The sequence below is a fragment of the Suncus etruscus genome, chromosome 12, assembly GCF_024139225.1.
Source record: "Suncus etruscus isolate mSunEtr1 chromosome 12, mSunEtr1.pri.cur, whole genome shotgun sequence".
Lineage (NCBI taxonomy): Eukaryota > Metazoa > Chordata > Mammalia > Eulipotyphla > Soricidae > Suncus > Suncus etruscus.
In genome coordinates this window covers 69,142,521-69,159,210 of record NC_064859.1, presented here as the reverse complement: position 1 = coordinate 69,159,210, position 16,690 = coordinate 69,142,521, and the positions used below count along the sequence as shown (strand labels likewise).

General features: G+C 35.1%; 1 non-coding gene across 1 annotated transcript; it reads right to left on the bottom strand.

The window, feature by feature from the left end:
- Positions 1–7,005: 7,005 nt before the first annotated feature.
- On the bottom strand, positions 7,006–7,168 carry LOC126024939 (U1 spliceosomal RNA). The gene has a single exon (XR_007501012.1). It is a non-coding gene; the product is annotated as a U1 spliceosomal RNA (small nuclear RNA).
- Positions 7,169–16,690: the final 9,522 nt, after the last annotated feature.

The window sequence follows — 16,690 nt, the reverse complement described above, 5'->3', positions numbered from 1 at the left end:
AAAAGCCTGAGTCTAAACTGGACAAAGCTGATAGTTGATTTGACAGCACAGAGAGTTTTAGAATTAGTGAGAAAAAAAAAACAAAGTGGGGCCTTTCTTTTCTGTATAATTCACTTTTATTCTCCAGTTTTTTCCAGAAAATAAAAATGAAAGATCATTCCTGACTCAGGAAAGCCGTTCTGCAGACACAGGCATATCAAGGGTGTGAGGTCAAGTTCATATTTCTAGTCTCCATAATGCTTCCAGATGAGCTTGGAAGATAGAATGATTAATACTTATCTCTGTTAACAGAATCAACATCATGTGGAGTATTTAGAAGGCAAGGATTTTTTTTTTCATTATCCATAAACCTATACAGCACAGGTGTCCCTCAGTGGGAACTTTGGCTTGTAAATACCTAAGACTGTAGTCTTGAATTTTGTAACCAAACACAGGCAGCAAACAATGCTGTAATTCATACAGACACATTTCACTGCATAATTCCAAGAGAGTAAACAGATTTATTTAAAAACAATATTTTATGAAAATCAAGAGGTATGTCACCTTTAATAATATATCTCCTAATGAATCAATTCAATTGATAGTATTTAATTAACCATATCATCACAAAGTCTGCTCTTTTTTACCATTACCATGGAAATTAGTTTTTCATTTTCAAAAAGAATAGCATCATAAAACACGGTTTAGTATAGTATAGATTTTGCTTGCTAAAAGGGTTGAGGGGTCAGGAAAGTTACACAATGACATATGAGGTGTGTTACATTTAGGAAATGTAATGAAACTAGGGACTCAGCCATTAACCTTCAAGGAAGAAAAGCTTGGCCTGGTTCTTTCAAAATTAGTAAGACCAATATTTCACCATGACAAGCATTAGTAATGAATAATTAAGTGTTTAATATAATGTTGCTTTGGTGAAAAATGATAATTTTACAATTGATGGACCTTACACCTTTTCTATGTTATTATGTGGCATTTAAATGAAGAGGAGGAAGTGTTAATGAAATAATGCTTTTCTGATGGCTGAGATGCAGCATTTCTGATGCTGAAAATCTTTTCAGAACCCCACAGTGACCCTGCTGGGAGAATTTCATGAAAAATTTAAGAGGAAAATTTCAACCTGGAAAAAGCTTGAGCCTCAACAAGCTTGCCTGAGGTCAAATGTGTGTGTGTGTGTTTTTTTCAATAGTGCTCAGTTAATGTCACATATATAAATCATTCAGCAAATGTAGATGTTACTATATCCTGAAATAAAACTTTAACTCTCCTTCAAATCCTATTTTTACTAGGTGCCAGAGTTATTTAAAACAAGTTAACAAATGCATTCATGCATAGCTTCCTATAAAATGTTTATTGCAAGAATATTTTTCTCGTCCATAAATATAGCTATTACTCTAAGGGGTTCCTCTATCACTCAGACTGTTCCAGAATTCATTAGCCCAGAGACATGTCTGTCATTTGTAGAAATGCTTTTGCCAAGAATTATCACTAGTATCGTAAAAAAATTATATCTTGAAGATAATTTATTTCTTCCCAGTAACATTTCCCTTTAGTAAGAGTAAGTGGAGGATTATTTTCTTTAATATGCAAGAAGTACTATTTAGAATCTGCATTTTTCAACGCATCCATTATAATTTTGTTGAAAAATAAAAAACTTCAACAGAAAGGTTTAATTAGGATAATACTTAGAAGAGAGAAATAAAAGTTAGTCAGAAGCAATCACACCAGAGATTACTGTTTGAGACAAATAAAAACAAGTTAATTGTTTTATTTGCATTTATCCAATTTATCTTTTGGAACTACAGTCTACGGCTTCTACCTGAAAAGTAGACAACTTGCCAAATACTTGATCTCCAGAGGAACAAACCCTGAATACAGAAAAGGAAAACAAAGATATCTGAAACTACATATAAATAATAATAATAAAAAAGATACCTGAGCTTTCATGCTTTTCTCAGTCCCCTTGAGGCTGTACACCTCCTTGGTGAAACTTGTGAGCTTTTCTTACATTTCTAGGATTAGACTATTGTAAGTTGATTTGCAATGTTTACCTAGTGCTTCTTGCCCCATAGGAATTATTGTTTGGCCCTTACAACAACTCTGCAGCTGCTTCGTCTTCCTATATTATGTGTGCATTTTGTCCCTCAATCTATATTATTTCCTGCATTTGTCTACATAAAAATATACCTAGTAAGGTGTACTATTTTCACATAATCTCCCCTCTTTAGGATGAATTATCTTGATGCTAAGATTGAGTGTTTTTTCTCAAAATGAAATCCATGCATGTATGTATCTTGTAACTAAAATTCCTACCACTTATACCAGGCAGAAATCCCAGCACAGTGTCACTGATATGACACATTTTATCTTCAGTGGCTCATGTAAACTGCAAAGTGTGTTTACTCCAAACAATTTATTTTCTTTCCCCTAGACCCTAAAATTCTCACCAAGTACTTTGGGTTTTCCCAGGGACCCTCGTTCAAAATGATTATGAACAATCTCATGATTCACACTACAATCCCAACAAACCACTTGTGAGGGGACACTGTTCCACCCAGTACTGCTCCTAAGGCATCAATGTCCTTTACTAAGAGGATATTGGAAAGTTTGGGTGATATATAAAGCAAATACCCTTCCAGCTGCACTAATCTGTCCTCTGCCACCAGCTACTATGCACCATTTGACTCATGATTTTCATTTCCCAGATTCCCTGACAAGCTAACATATCTCTTTCACAAAGTAGGTGTCATGAGACAAGCCATCAAAGATCTCTGTTGTGGGCTTCTCTTCCTTACATCATTCCTCAAGTGAAAACTAGGTGTTTCTTCTCTCTGAAAAAAATTCTCATGAATGTATTTGCTTCTATCTATTTAGGAACAAACGAGATATAATCTGGAAAATAGTATCAGACTCAAAGATGTGTTTGACTATACACAGAGAATTAACAATTAAACAAGCACAGAATTGTTATTTTTCAGGATTCTTCTTTTTTTTTTTGGTTTTTGGGTTTCACTTGGTGACACTCAGGGTTACTCCTGGATATGTGCTCAGAAATCGTTTCTGGCTTGGGGGACCATCTAGGACGCCAGGGATCAAACCGAGGTCTGTCTTGGTTCAGCTGCGTGCAAGGCCAAAGCCCTACCGCTGTGCTATTGCTCTGGCTTCAGGATTCCTTTTATATAATAATAACCCATAGACCCACAAAATAGATACTTTAATTCATATAATATATATTAAATGAGATTCATAAATACAGGGCATATCCTTAAATAAGGACATAAAGAGCTATGATTTCTACCTGATATATTGAACTCCAAATCTGATATATCTTTCCTGGGACCATATAATTCTATGTTCTATGCCACCTGTATGATAACAATTCTGCTGTCATAAATAAAAATTAAACCCAATTTTAAATATTTATTCTTATTTAGAGAAATAAACATGAGAGCAAAAATAATGGACTGGAAAGCACAACTTCTGAGTTCTGACTCGTGATCCACCATTTATTATGTCATATTAACTTGGTCAAGTTTATTTAAACATTGTAATCTCCAGCCCTTTAATCACTAAAAGGGTGCTAATTTTTGTTTGTTAGATTTTGGTTTATCCAGTGGTGCTCAGGATTTATTACAGTTTCTACTCAGGGATCATTCTGATGGGGTATCAGAGACCAAGCCTGGGTCAGCAGCAAGCAATGCAAGCACCCTAACATCTGTACTTTTGATTGTTGAAGTTTGGGTTTTAAGATTTCATTATTGTTGACTTTGGCTTGGATATTTAGCTCTGTCCTTTTTTAACACCACCAATGCACCTGAGACCACTTGTTCTCTAACCCCCATTATTTCATATTTGTGTTTTCCCTCCACTCAATTTTTTGCTTTTCTCTATATTCTGGGCTAAGAATATTTGTAACAACTCCTGTTTAAACCATTGCATTTATGCATGCAATTATTCTAAATACCACACACAAGTAATATTCTGTATTTGTCCTTCTGTTTCTGCTTACTTCATTTAATATCTTCCAGTTTCATCCATGTTGCAGCAAATTGCATGATTGCATCATTCCTTATAGCTATGTAGTAATCCATTGAATATATATGTACCACATCTTAATGATCCAGTAGTCTGTTGTTGGATATGTAGGTTGATTCTAAGTCTTAGCTATTGGATTGAGTACTGCAATAAATAGTGATGTGCATACATCCTTTTGAACCAACGATTTTTTTGTTCTTGGGATATATACCCAAAGTGGATTTACTGGTTCATATGGCAGATCAATTCTAAGTTTACTGAGAACCTCCATAGTGTTTCCATAGGGGTTGGACCAGGTAGCATTCCCACAGAAGTGGATGAGAATTCCTTTCTCACCACATTCCCACCAACACAAATTATTCCCAGTGTTTTAAATTGTGTGCCATTCTCACTGGTGTCAGATGATATCTCATTGTTATCTTATTTGGATTTCCCTAATGATAAGTGATAATGTGCATTTTTTTTCGTGTGTCTGTTGGCCATTTATTGGAATTCCTCAGAGAAGATCTATTCATTTCCTCTTCCCATTTTTTGGTGGGGACTTTAGGCTTTATGGAGTTAACCTTTGTGAGCACTATATATATCTTAGATATCAATTTTTAATCTGACATGTTGAATACAAATATTTTCTCCCAGCCAGCCTTAAATTTTAGCTTATGTTTGTTTGTTTTCCATAAGAAACTTTTTAGTTTGGTCTAGAACCATTTATTCAGATTTGATGCTATAGCTCTTGCTATTGCCATCCTATAATTAAAAACTTTTTTGAGGAGGCTATAGAGATAGTGCAGAGATAGCACAGGTGTAGGGTGTTTGCCTTGTAAGCAAGTGATCCAGGATGGACCGTGGTTCTAATCCTGGCATCCCATATAGTCCCCTGTGCCTGCCAGGAGCGATTTCTGAGCACAGAGCCAGGATCATCCCTGAGCACCTCTGGGTGTGATCCAAAAACAAACAAACAAAAAATATTTCTTTGAGATCTCTGTCTTAAAGTGTTCTTGCCTGTTTTCCTCAGTGAACTTTATGGATTCAGGTCTAATGTCAAGGTCTTTAACCCACTTTAAATTGACTTTTGTGTAAGATGTGAGATAAGAATCAATCTTTAATTTCTTACATGTATTTACCCAATTGTTCCAATGCCATTTGTCAAAGAAACTGTGTTCCATTTCAAGTTCTTGGCTCCTATGTCAAAGTTTAATTGACCACATACATGGGTCTTTGTCACTGGATATTCTATTCTGAACTATTGGTCTGAAATTCAGTCTTTGTTTCAATACATGCTTTTTTTGTTCACTATGGTTTTGTAGTAGAGCTTCAAATTAGGTAATGAGATGCCTATTAGTTTATTGTTTTTTAATATAGATTTGGCTATCCTAGATTTTTATGGTTCCACACAAACTTTATAATTGATTTTTCTAAGTCCTGGAAGAATGTTTTTTGAATTTGAATAGGGATTGCATTGAATCTAAGTAATAGTTTAGATAAGATGGTCATTTTAATAATATTTTTCTTCCAATTCATGAGCATGGAATATTTTTCCATTCCTTAGGACTTCTTTGATTTCTTTTTAAAAAGAAGTTTTGAAGTTTTCATGGTATAGGTTGGTAGGTTGATTCTTAGGAACTTGATTGATTTGGACACTATTTTAAATGGAATAAACTCTTTGATAGCTCTCTTCTCTGAGCTGTTATTTGTATAAAGGAATACAACTTTGTAGCCAAAATAGCATTTTTTAGAAAACTAGAATCAAATATAAAATATTTACACCCAGGAAGTAGACTGTTGGAGTCACTGGAGAAAACATTCTATTTTTAAGAAGCAGACTATATTAGCCACCTGGTTTCAAAGAGTGATATTTATTTATACTCATGAATATAAACAAAGAGTAGCAGACTGGGCTTTGCCCATCAGCTAGCAATTTTTGATCATAACAGCCACACTACTATTCTATATTCCATTTATAGGCCTCTAAAAGGGTACTTGAATTAAAGTGCTACACTTTCTTATAAGTGTCACATAGCCTTAGTAATACCAGTGATGCCTTTTTCTATGTGTTCCTGAAACTGGTAGGATTCACCTCTTGGTGCACACATATTAGTCAACATGGGCAAGGGACTCATGATTCTTCCCTGTTCTTCTTTTACTTGTTCTTGTGCATCTACATATTTTCTTAAAAGTAGTATTTGCTGTAAAATTAATAGCTGAGATGATTCTTTGTATCTGCAAGTACATTTGTAATCACTGTGAAATTATGTTGATGAGTAGTAATTAGTAAGAACCAAGTTTTCACAGAGGCATGAACAGGCAAAATAACTCAAACACAGCACTTTACTGGAGCAAGAAAAGTGGCACAAGAATGCCTCCAGTTTAACCCTTTCTGAACGGTTACAAAGCTTCTGAGAAAGACTAGCTTTTAGATTATGTATTCAAAACAGTCTGAAGGAGGGGATTCCAAAATGATGGTATTAGCATATTCCAGAGGGCTCCGTTCTTGACTTACAGACATCACCATCTCACTGTCTTCATGTATCATCTCTTATTTATTCTAAGGGCGTTAATCTCATCATAAGGATTTTGCCCTTAGAGTTTCTTCCAGATAGTCCTATAACCCTGCTATTTATTATCTTATAGTGGTATAAACTTCTAATACAGAGTTGGCACATAGAAAAATATAAAATACTTAAGTCCAAAGATGAACATAAAATGCCTCATGTGTAAAAATATATTAATATATTAATATATTAATAAAATATATTAATTCAACTAAAACTAGCAATAAAACTCCTAAGTGTATGCTAACATATTGAGAAATGTTATATAAAATTTTGAACTCAAAGTAAGTCCTATTTTATTTGATTTTTCTTACTTTTTATGTTTAGTTATACCATATATAAACTATATAACAATATATAACTATAACATATATAGTTCATGTTTTCTGTTGTTTCCGTAAAATTCTAGCTTTTATTTTTCTAGCAGGGAAGAGTGTGAACGCAGTCCCCCATTACCACAAATTATTCAGTCGAGTTTCCCACATTTGGGGAAATTGCAAGAGTCAGTACATCCGAATTGCAATGGATAAGCCTCACCCTGGGAAAACCACCTTCACAATCATGGTATCTCCCCTGCCAGGTATTATAAAGTATTAGTTAGGGGCCAGAGTGGTGGCGCCAAATCTTGCACGAGCTAACATGGGACGGGTCACGGTGGTTGATCCCCACAGCGTCCCATATGGTCCCCCAAGCCAGGAGCGATTTCTGAGCGCATAGCCAGGAGTAATCTTTGAGCTTCACCACGTGTGGCACAAAAACAAAAAAATCAAAAAACAAAACAAACAAACAAAAAGTATTGTTAGAGCATTCAGACCACAGAACAGAAACTGTAGTTCTAAAAAGCATTGAAAACTTTAGAAAATTATAATAGTATGGTGGTACCACACTATTCAGATATGGATTGTCTGTCTAAGTTCACATACTTTTCAATCATTCTATTAGGTGTCAACCAAGATTAGTTTGCACTAAATTATGTTTTCTTTCCATTTACCTTATTATACATGCAGTAAACTTTATCTTAATTTTCTCTGTAAACAGACTTCAGAGTTGCATATTAGGGACAGTCCATACTAGTCGGTTATAAAATATAAATATAAAACTTGTTTTTTCTTTAGTGATCTAAGTGCACTATATTTCACTCAACAAGTTGAAAACCAATTTTTAAATAATTTTGAGGGTACATGCATTAAATCTAAAATAAAATACATAGATCCCCAAAGACGTCACTTTATATACACATGTATTTTGAAAAAAACAATTTTAATCTTTTCTTCTGTCAGTTACTATACTTTTTAGTGGATAGTCTCTTGCCTTTGAAGGTAAATGCAATAGTTTCCTTATTAACTTGTGGCCACATTGACTCTGATTTCTTTCACTTATTTGTTTGTTTCTCACTGAATTCTTTTTTTTTCTTTTTTGGTTTTTGGGTCACATCTGAAAGTGCTCAGGGATTACTCCTGGCTCTGCACTCAGAAATTGCTCCTTGCAGGCTTAGGGGACCATGTGGAATGTCAGGATTCAAACCAGCATCCCTACTGGATCGGCTGCGTGCAAGGCAAATGCCCTACCAATGTGCTATCTCTCTGACCCCTCTCATTGAATTCTTTATTGTACTTTTCTCAAGTCTTTCTTGCTCTCAAGTAACCAATCCTCTCATAGACATGATCTTCAGCCAGAGTGAATGCTGACACATGCTCTAGACACATTGTCTATACCTTTGGCACACAGCATTAGCCGGAGGACCATGTATGTACATGAAATTTTATTTTGCCCTTAGAGTCATCTGTACTCTGAGTTTATACTAAGTTAAATATTCCCAATTTTGCAAAGGTCCCTTGGAAGCCTGGAATCTAGGGGGATGGATCAATAACTTAAGTTGTAGTCATGACAACAGGAGAGCTCAGCTAGCCTAAGAACAATTGCATTGATTTTTTTTTAATTCAGTCAAGATAACATAGTGTTTAAGTGGCCCAATATGTCCCTTATTTACATCATCGGCTCTTATATCTTCTAAATGAACCCTTTTTTGGTGGAGATATAATGACTTAATTGCCAGAATGCCACTGGATAAAAGTATAACTGCTCCTAAATAAAAAATACTTAGGCAGCTGCTTGTGCAATTTTTCTAACCCAGAACCAGAGCAGCAGTTATGATGCTGTGTGAATTCAGGGCACCAGTCTCTCTGTAGCTACTGTCATCTATTTTGACTTTGTGCCCTTTCCCCTAGCCTCGCTGTGTTTTCTAGATCCTGAGCAAGTGATAACATCCCTAGAGACCATGTGAGTCTTAGCATTTTTTAAAGTGGAAAAACAACAACAAAAACCAACAAAACCATCCTTATTCACATATAACTTAAGACTTCAAAATCAGAATGCAGAAAGCTCTCCAAAATTTAACACTTTAAATCACTCAGTAAAATCTTAGCAGTTTACTTATTTACTGATATACCCTCTCTGCACAAATTAGAAATTAAAGCAGCAATAAACATCGAGGCTGAATCTAATGATGTACCCACATAACACAACTGTAACCCCCTCCCAGGAAAATTAATGATGTGGATACATGATAATTACACTTTCGTCATGGCTTGAAAAAGTATGTTAATTCTTGTTTATTGTATCGTTACAATTTTAGGTCTAAATTTTTCTCAACTTCAATAACAGTAAACTCTTTAAAGAGAGAGGGGAAACAGTAATTCAACCACAAATTCCTTCGATCCCAAAATTATGACCTGAGTTCCCAGAAAGAATTTAGAAAATAATTGTTTTCACAAAAACAACAAGACAACAACAAAAACAAGTGCAACAACATAAGGGTCATTATGAACTCAGACTGTGCACATTACATACACCACATAGCCTGTTAAAAATATAACTTTTGGGGCCGGGCGGTGGCGCTGGAGGTAAGGTGCCTGCCTTGCCTGCGCTAGCCTAGGACGGACCGCGGTTCGATCCCCCGGCGTCCCATATGGTCCCCCAAGAAGCCAGGAGCAACTTCTGAGCGCATAGCCAGGAGTAACCCCTGAGCGTCACAGGGTGTGGCCCAAAAACCAAAAAAATATATATATATAACTTTTGAGGGTCGGAGAGAAAGCATGAAGGTAGGACTTTTGCCTTGCATGCAGAAGGTTGGTGGTTCAAATCCCGGCATCCCGTATGGTCCCCTGAGCCTACCAGGAGTGATTTCTGAGCATAGAGCCAGGAGTAACCCAAAAACCAAATTAATAATAATAATTTGTATTGTGTTGATAAAAATTAATCATAGAAGGATTGGAGGCTAAGTGAGTGCCCCATTGTTGTACAAGTAGTAAATCATAAGACAGGATGCAAAAAATCAGAAAATAAAAACGGGATTAGGCTTTAAGATTTTAATGAGTATGCTTTTAAAGATAATGAATGAACTATTAACACAAAGTATGGTATTACACATTAGTGCTATCAATAAATATAAATATGGAGAATCCAAGTAAAGAGGGGGGTTCTTACAGTATATTCTGGGATCATGAAGACCACAGAAAATCTCCCATATCAGGGACTATAGTAGGAGAAAATATAGGCATCCTTAGTGGGACAAGACAGGCCTGCCCATAGAAAGTGAGAGTCAATATGGGTCAGGAACAGAGTATGAAACTGTAGAAGGAGCTACTATGCTTAGGTCAATGCATATTTGGAAACAGAGAATTTTGCTCCCAAGCACTTCCTCTCTTTTATTTTATTGCTGTACAATCTGTCTGCTGCCAGTTCCTTCCATCCCTGACCCCTTTGGTATGCATACAACTAAAGACAGCCTTTGGGAAATTCTCTGCAGGTGCCTCGACCTCAAAATGTGCAAAATAAAACTTTCCACAAATCCCCAAACTGTTACTTTTAATTTTTCTCCCAGAACCAATATATTCTGTTACCCAGTGTCCTCCTGAGTCACCTCAGTTTCCACTAAATCAACAACCAGGGTCCTGTGCTTCATGAATATGTATAGTATGTCTCCACTCTACCAATTGCCACATTATTGATCTCTGGCTCCATCACACATTCTACAGAATTAGAAGTGACACTGAACACAGCTGGGTGTGGCTCTTTCCTAAACAAAAACAATATGTAGTATTTATCTTGCTGCTCCTATACATATTGAAAATGTCTAGCTTTTTGGGCCACACCCTGTGACGTTCAATGGTTAGTCCTGGTTATCCACTCAAATTGTCCTGGCTCGGGGGATCATTTGAGACTCTAGGAATCGAACCAAGATCTGTCCGGGGTCAGCCTGGCTCGGGGGATCATATGGGATGCTGGGGATAGAACCAAGATCTGTCCGAGCTGCGTGCAAGGCGCTGCACTATTGCTCTGGCCCCAGTTAATCAGTTTCATGTCTCCTACCTTCCCTACATCCTATCTAACACACCATTTGATACACATGCAACCTGAAGGAACTTGGGGACAGTACAGGGGTCAGGGGATAGAACAGGGGCTGGGATAGGATAGGGATGGAGGTAAGGACAGGATAGGATCTGAGGACACTGGGGATAGAGCCCTCCAAGATCAAAAAGCCTGATTGAGAGCTTATAACTCATGTTATAACAAGTTCAGGCACAAAAAAGGAATGATAGGGTTCAGAAAAAGCCCTTAGAATTTAGAGAAATGTGTATTCAGATATTAGTTTCTTTATTTTTCTTCAACTACATCATCTAAGTCATTACCAAACTATACTTAGACTCATTTTCCTCCTTTGTAAAGTGGGTATAATTTCTCCCACAATGCAGTTTAGTTATGACCTGGATTAGTAGCTAAATTAATAAGTTCCTAAATAAATTAAAATTTTATTTTGCCTCTATAATTTAATCATCTAATAATAAGGCAAATGTGTTTCTATTAAATTTATGAAATATTTATCATCATTTATTAACAACATAATTATGTATATAAGATAAATGTGGGTATAATAAAATTGTGTATAATTTCCTTTCAAATACACAGTCAAATTATTAATTGTGGGACTAAAATTGCGTATGATATTCACAAACATGCTTAAGTTATTCTAGTGTTCTTCAGAACAAACAACATCAAAATGCCATGTACATTAATCTTATTAGTAACAGCACCTTTTTTAATACTGATTAGAATTCTGGGTATAAAGTTGAAAATATGTAATCCTACAATTACAACTGCACATCTTTTTGACTCGATTTTTAATGAACAATTGACTTTTTAGTAGCCTTTTCTATCTCAAAAGATTTCTGTGAGTAAAATAAAATTTGCATATGTTTAATCAATGCCTTGTGTCTGTGGTTGTCATTGATGGGAAACACACTTTCTCACTTTATGTATGCGTTTCCATCTCAAATGTAACATGGCTTCTCATTATCTCTTGGGTAATTGCATTAAAATAAATGGTTTATTGAAATTCATGACTCTCAAGAATCTCATTCACATCAGTTTTGTCACTTAGGCAAAATTCAAAGGACATAAAGTTAATTCTCACTTTAGCAACAATTAGCCAATTTTCTTAAAAAATAAATGATAAAATATCCCTAATTCATAAATACCACTGTATAGAAGAATAATTTACACAAACCTTCACATAGTGCAGCACAGGATTGCCTGAGATACGATTTCTAAGGTATTGAAGTCCTCCTCAAATTCAAGCATGAAACACAATGAATGAAGACTCCATACAGAGCTCTTTCTACTTTTGGGTGGCACTCTAGTGTTCCCTCTAGACTAGAGGTTGTGGATATGTACCCTTAAGTATGCTGGACAGACACGGCCCTCTGCTACTGTAGATCCAATTCAGCTGATGTGTTTTTAAAGTAGCAGTATTTACCATGTTGAGTATGACAAGAAAAACAACTCCTTTCAAACAAAGAGCACTTAAAATATGTCATTCTTAAAAGACAAAGCACATCATTCTTTCACACCCTTGTCAACTTCAGTCACACTATACATATTTCCTTGTCAACAAAAATATATCCCAAGAACTTGATATGATAATACATATGTACGATGCAATAAAGACAGTTGTGACCCTAGGAAGGTTTAGAGAAAAACTCTACTGAAGAATCTTTCTAAAGGATCAAGAAGCAGAACTTTATACTCTGGAGTCATCTGTAATTGTTTGTATTCCACATGGAAAGGGTGGAGAGCCTTCACAAAAGTAATGCCCAAGATAATGAGAGTAGGGGGAGAATGTAAAATTTGAGCCCACCCCACCCTTACTTACAATGTGAAGAAAGAATGTATGTTAATAATCAGGAAAAGTGTTCACAGCCTTAAGGCAAAATTTTTCAGTATGTATTTTGTTGAATTGTCTCATGTCAGTATGACATAAATTATAAAATGACAAGATGAATAATGTTTGCTGAGTACTCACTATGTGATAAGCACATGTGAAAGAAGGCAAGCAATTTTAAACTTTATAAACTATCCATTTTTTAAATTTCTTTTGTTTTCACAAAAATGAATACCATCCCTTTTTTATTAGAAATTAAAAACTGGGGCTGGAGAGATAGCATGGAGGTAAGGCGTTTGCCTTTCATGCAGAAGGATGGTGGTTCGAATCCCGGCATCCCATATGGTCCCCTGTGCCTGCAAGGGGCGATTTTGAGCAGAGAGCCAGGAGTAACCCCTGAGTGCTGCTGGGTATGACCCAAACCCCCCCAAAATAAAATAAATTAAATTAAAAAAATAAGAAATTAAAAACTATATAATATACTGGAAAAACTGGTAGTAGGATATGAACAGTGTCAAAGGATTGAGTATTGGAACTTTATATGTCTGAAACTCAACTATCAACAACTTTTTATTGTTTGTTTTTGTTTTGGGGTCACACCCAGCAGTGCCCAGGAGTTCCTCCTCATTCTGCAATCAAAAATCACTGTTGGATGGCTCAGGGGATCCATCCTGGGTCTGCCGAGGTCTGCCGAATGCAAGGCAAATGTCCTACCACTGTGCTATCACTCCAGCTCCTATCAACAAATTTTTAACTCTGTATCTCAACGTGAATGAAAAAGAAATAAACCTTGTGACTTTTGTTGGATAAAATATAATACATATAATAAGGAAACATGTTCTGTGTAGCATTAGCAACTGTTTTAACTAATTCTTTCACATTTTTCATATAAAAGAAGTCAATAATACAAGAAACACTGATAAAATATCATTTATAAAGTAGTGAATCTTAGTGGAAAATATTATGTGCTTTAGAGAATATGGGTTATTTTTAAATCCCATATATTTTCCAGTGCCTGACTCCATGTCTGATAAGTCATAATTTTTAAATATTAGCTTACTTTTTATGGTGACGTATAGTGATAGTTAACATTTATATAGCATAAATTATTTATCTAAGATCTTTTTTAAATGTTATCTATATATTGACTCTTTGATTCTTTATAATAATCCTGGAAAATAGTGTGGTAAAGACATTTAGTGTTCACCAAGACTACATCCTCTTCTTTCTGGCACCATATCTCAGTAGACACTACACCTTTTCTATAAATACTAGATGGGCCATAAGACTATCTTAAAGCCATAAATGGGATTGGAGAGTCATGTGTCTCCTTCGAATTAGTTCTTATGAATAGTCCATACACTTTCCTTTGCTATGCTCCTTTCTCCCACAGGGGAGGGGAAGAAAGACAACATGTGCAGCCACATGTTTAAAATGACAGAATATCTAGGTTCATAAATGTCTAACAGAAAAGTTAAATAAGCAAGAAATAAACCTGTTGCGTTTGAGCCATTATATATTTTGAATCTACTGTGAAACTAGCCTAGTCTAAATAATAACGGATTTGTAATATTTCTGGTATTAGAAAATGATGAATACTGTTCTATATGCTGTCTTCACTTGAAGATGAAGCTCTAGCCAGAAAAATTAGAAAATGGGGCACATCGCATGAACAAAGCGAGAGTGGTTGGGATCTACTGTTCTGGACTATCAGCTAATTCTGGAGCAGGGTCTCCATGTAAGAAGTGTTTAATTTTTAATGGAATAGATCTAGCATGGATGTCCTTATATTGGAATCAGAGTATAGCTAGAAACAAAAATTTACTTAAAAGTCAAGCCAGAAAAACAATAAGAAGAAACCCTGCTCATAGGTTCTGACTTGTGGGAGAAGGATGAGAGACCACCAGAAACACTGGTCAGGACAAAACCTAGGGTCTGGTTTTGGAAATGAGAGTCACTGCTTGCTTCTTGATTTCTCTTACTAGTCTATTTAACACTGCAGTTTGGCATTAAAATGTCACCAGGATTTTCCTCTACTGTGACTGCCTACACACCAACTTAAAAGCAAGCAATAACTAACAGTCCCAGATTGGATACCCTCTACTTGTTGCAAATATCCTCCTATCTTCATATTTTATAGCATAGCTTTTTAAATTTCTTATGTGCCTTTAGGCTTTTCAGAGACAATAATGGAAAAAAAGTAAATAGAATAGAATGCTTTTGTAACTTGTTAGCAAGCTTATCTCTGTTGAAAAATATGTCTATAAATCTAAGTCTGTAAGCCAAGTTGGGCATTGTATAAAATAACAGGAATAGTAGGTAAATCTGTTTATTTCTATTTCTTTATGAGTTGCACATTTTTCCATCAAGCATTTAGAATATGGTCAGATGCTACTTTAAATATTACAAAGTATGTGGGAATGTAGGTTTTGGGTCTGGGAGAAATAATAGTCCAGGAATTGGAGAGCTGAATATGAATTTTTGATAATGTCCCAAATAGCATTTCTTATACATTATTTAATGAGTGATATGGTATATTTTAAACAATTTAATCCCTTTCTATGTTTGTCCATCCACATATATACAACTATATACCACAGGAATGCACCTTGTATGCTCAAAAATCATTATACACATTACAGCCTTAAAAATGTTTAAAAAAAAACAGCAAAATTCTGTCTCTATGAATCTCTTGTCAATGAACTCAAATGTGTTATCACTCTAACTTCTTCCTTTATACCAGATTGCCTAACATCTGTAAAAATATTCTTAAGGTAGATCTATTTTGAGCTTCTGTTGACAACATTTCATTTCAATTTGATGAACTCATTGTTTATCTTGACAGCTCACAGAGCAAACTTCTTTGGAAGTAAATCATAACACATATAAGATAACAAATTATCTTTAAAGAAAAATCCCAAATGCTAAATGATGCATTAAACAGCTATATAACTTGGTCAAGGAGGAAAGCCAGAGAGAAATATTTCATTTTCAGGCTGCAAATTATATTTGGGATACAAGCTAATCGTATTTTTGCATTTTGAAGAAATGGAGATTTTTTTCTGAGAAAATAATGGTAAAGTTCAAGTTATTCCTCAGGTCACTAATAAAATCTTCCCTTATTTGGTAAATAAAAGAATGTGGGAGTAGTTGACCATTTATTCTCTGTAGAAATTTCTCTCGTTTCTAAACTTATATAGTTGTGTCATAGAAAGTTGTTCCCAGCTGCTTTTGCTAATATTAATATTCACAAATATTCACTACTATTACTCAGAGTATATTTTTAAATATTAAAACTATATTAGTCATGAGTGAAAATGGACTATCAAGGCACATGTTCTGGCAAAGTCTTTGTGGAATTTTATAATAATAATACTTGACACTTCGTGTAATAGCACCTTCTATCGCCTATTCATTTCACACACATCAATAAATAGTTGTTTCTGACAAGGAGTTAAATATGCAAAATAGCCCAGAGGGTTCTGTTTTCTACTAGGTGGTTCATCATGTATGCAGAGCGCTTGATGAGATTTTTTTTTTCAACACTAGAAAGCTGTCTAATCAATGACCACTTTCCCAAGAAGGTTATGAGATTCAGTCTCTCCACCTAGAAATTCTAAAATGTGACTGACACTTGAGTTAAGCTGAATTCTCTCATTTAAAACTAAGGAATAACTAAATTCAATTATGATAAAAAAAATAGTAAAGTCAACATAAGTTCCATAATGCTTAAACAAACATAGTAATTTATTATTAAATTTATGTTTCTAAATCCATCTGCCAACATGATTTTCTTATTTCTGTAGGGCATTCTAATTGTTTGAAGTCAGAAAATCTCAAAAAAGAGTTTGTAGTACAGCTGAGAGATCACAGAGAATATAAATTCTGA